The 3,632-nt window shown below is 41.6% G+C and overlaps 1 protein-coding gene across 2 annotated transcripts in view; it reads left to right on the top strand.

Moving 5' to 3' along the window:
- Positions 1-3,632, top strand: part of LOC107719979 (caskin-1-like) — a 61,416-nt gene that overhangs the window by 36,960 nt on the left and 20,824 nt on the right. The gene's annotated exons all lie outside the window — the stretch shown is intronic.

Genomic DNA, 3,632 nt, shown 5'->3' with positions numbered 1-3,632 from the left:
GTGTTTCTATTGACCTTACTTGTGAGTATCACCAATCCACAGCAGGCTACAGCATACATGACTCTAGTTACCTGTGGTTGGCCTGACCGTGCGTCACTCAGAGAACAACAGGCCAATCAGAAGAGAGGCTCATGAATATTAATTAGACAGGCCAAAATCGACCTGTTCTCAGCAGAGCTCCTGAGAGAGGAGTTGTAAAAATATATTGAGATGGTTTTTGGTACTTATACCGCAAATATACAGTATATTCTTAAGGACATCAAGACTTAAAATAAAACTCCAGAAAGGTGTAAAATATGTGACCTTTAAATAGAGAATAATGAAGAGATGGTCTATGTCCATTTTGGTACTTCAGACTGTATTTATAGTAAATGAATTCACATTGGCAGTGTTACTGAGCTTCCGCTGCTGTGCCGTAGAACGATACAGTCTCTGTGTGAGTCTTTAATTATGTCTCTCTGGCTGCAGCTCACAATCTAAAATGCACCCTTACTCCTCTTCTCTTACTATTTATTGCTTCCTCTGTGAACGTAAGATACTGGTACTGTTTTGTGCCGTCTGCTGAGCTAATCTCATGTCCTCTGACACAACACTGGGACTGGTATGTGGAACAGCATGGCAGAAGTGAAGTGTCTACTTGTCTGACAGAGCATGCTGCTGTAATAGACGGACAGATGTTCAGCAGATGTTCTATAATAAAAAATGTTTGGTCTTTAAGGGTAGTGTGTTTGTTAAGAAGGTTTGTGCTTGTGATGCAATGATGTGTTGAGGCCATTCAGATTGTCACATACAGTCAGAATCAAATATATAGTGTTTACTTTTTTGATATTTGATATTTTCATTTGATATTGCAGTCATTTTGTGTACAATTTTTAGGAATTACAAAATCTATTCTGATCATAAAATTTGAGGAAAATAAAGCTAGTCAGTTACATCACTAGATGATTAAAGGTTGCCATTTATGGAGCATTCTGCAATTTTAGGCCTCAGGTGGTTGTTATCCCTGCTGAAACAAACAAACATACAAAAAACTGGTTACATTGGTCTGTTTCTGTGGTTTTAGTGGGGTTTTGGGCACTTGATGGTCAGGTGGCCGACCAGCTAAACCAGCATACGGGAAACCATATGAAAGACCAGTTAAATCAGTATACATCAGCTAGGCCAGACTGGGAGACCAGTTTAACCTCCATATGCAACCTAGGTTAAGCTGGAATACCAGTTATATCAGCTTACACCAGCTAGGTTAAGCTTGGAGACCAGTTTAATCAGCTTAGACCAGTTAGGTTAAAGTGGGGGACCAGTTAAATCTCTATACATCAGCTAGGCTAGGCACAGATACCAGCTAAACAAGACACTCTAAGCTGTGAGACTAGTTAAGCCATCATATACCAGCTAGGCTGAGATGGGAGACCAGTTAAATCCACATACGCCGGCTAGGCCAGTCTAAAAGACCAATGAAACCAGTATACACCAGCTAGGCCAGGCTCAGAGACCTGATAAACCAGTTAGACTAGGCTGGGAGACCATTTAAACCAGCATAACCAAGCAAGGCCAGGCACAGAGACCAGTTAAAGCAGTATACACCAGCTAGACCAGGTTCAAAGGTCAGTCTAAACCAGTTAAACTAGGCTGGGAGACTGGTTAAATTAGCATAGACCAGCTAGGTCAGGCTCAAGAGACTAGCTAAACCAGTTAGACTAGGCTGGGAGACCAGGTAAACTAGGCATACACTAGCTAGGCCAGGTTCAGTGACCAGTCTAAACCAGTCAGACTAGGCTGGGAGACCAGTTAAACCAGCATTCACCAGCTAGGCTAGGTTCAGAGTCCAGTCTAAACCAGTTAGACTAGGCTGGGAGATCAGTTAAACCAACATATACCAGCTAGGCCAGGCTCAGAGACCAGCTAAACCAATTAGACTAGGCTGGGAGACCAGCTAAACCATTTAACCCAGCTAATATCAGAAAACCCATTTCTTCTTTCATCGGGGATATGTGCATGTTAACCGAGGCTGCTATGTTGAACATGCTCCTCTGAGGCCCTCTTTAAGGAAATCATTGCAGTGGTTTGCAAAATGTACTACGCACGCCACAGTGTGCTTTTAACGGAGTAAACATTCATCACGTAGTGCAAGCCTACACAGAAATCTGCCTCCATGGCAAACCCACACAATCCTTATGCAGAGATAGAGCGCTGGATCTCAGCAGTATAGAGCTGATGCATGCTGGGTATGCTGCCTCTGTAATTTGGGAATGATCAATGAGGCTTCTCTAGCCGTGGCAGCAGTGCTGTGGGAAATAGATTAGCTATCAGCGTACGCGGAGAGGCAGACTCACCTGTGGGCTGTGGATCCCTTGAGGAGACGCAGCTCTGCACTAACACTCTTGGCCGATGGTACTTGAGAAATGAACCTGCGTGCATGCTAACATGCCATTATGAGGAGTGTTTGGAGGGTTTGTTTGATTTTGTGTAGTGCCACAGGGACTTGACAGAAAAATAAGTGGGTATGTAAGAAGCTTTTTCTCAGAATGTGTTTTAATCTGTCCTGTTTTGTGAGCGTGTTTGTGTGTGCTGAAAGTAACAGAGTGTTTAAGGGATTGTGTGGGTGCACTGCACTAATTTTTGTGCACATGTGTAGGAAGAGGTAGATGATGCTTGTTGCCTAGCAACTCCATTACAGCTCTACAAAAGACATGAGAAGAGAGCTGCTTTGCCTAAAATATTGCTGTACTTCTGCATAAAACAGTGTCAAAACCTTTATACACCCCAGTGGCTTCTCTTTGTACTTTAAGTCAAGAACAAAATGATTGTGGATTTGATGGAAGCTTGATATAAAACTTCCTGTGTGGGTTACAGGAAGGTGAGATCCCGGAATAGCCCCACGGGAAGAGCACCAGATGGTCTCCTCTGTTTTACCTGGAAGGGAAATGGCTCCACGGGAAGTTCAGGAAGCAGGAAAAAGCGGGGTCAAACTGGATCAAAAGCTGCTTACTGCTACAGAGCAGTCAAGCTGCGTTCCACCACTGAGGGGCAATGCGCTGTTGACATGCTCACATTTTATCATACACATCTGAGACAAATTGTTTTACTTTTTGTTTGGACCACAGCACAAATTAGATATTTTTGGGAGGGAGCTGAGAAGGAGGTCCCGAGGTTATGCACCGAGGAATCAAAACAACCCAAAACAAAACTCCCTTCAACTCCCCCGATAATACAGTGACAGCACAAGTTTAAAAAGAGACAATTTGAGAAAGAAAAACGCATAGCAGAGCAACAGATTGGAGAAAGCTGAAACAGTTGAAAAGGTTAAGCTTTTTGTTGTGCTTTTAAGAGCCCTCCATAAAAATTGGGCACTGGTAAACCATCTACTAATACAATTAAGTATTTGCAAGTGATATGGATGTATAATTAAACTAAACAGAAATTCACAGAAATTTATATTGTACAAATTCAATTGTAAATTTTAGTTTGGAAATTTAAAAAGCTACATTTTAGGGTTTGTAGGCATTAAAGAAATATAGAAAATATAGATAGATCTTCATTTTAAACCTTATTTTTTTAATGTTTCATATTTTGAAACCTAACAAACTTCAGTTTGTAAAATGTTTTGATTGAAAAGTGTGCTATATATATAT

The sequence above is a fragment of the Sinocyclocheilus rhinocerous genome, unplaced genomic scaffold, assembly GCF_001515625.1.
Source record: "Sinocyclocheilus rhinocerous isolate Xijiao unplaced genomic scaffold, SAMN03320098_v1.1 scaffold273, whole genome shotgun sequence".
NCBI classification, from domain to species: Eukaryota; Metazoa; Chordata; class Actinopteri; order Cypriniformes; family Cyprinidae; genus Sinocyclocheilus; species Sinocyclocheilus rhinocerous.
The sequence above is the reverse complement of the archived record's forward strand: the minus strand, read 5'-3'. Positions and strand labels throughout refer to the sequence as shown.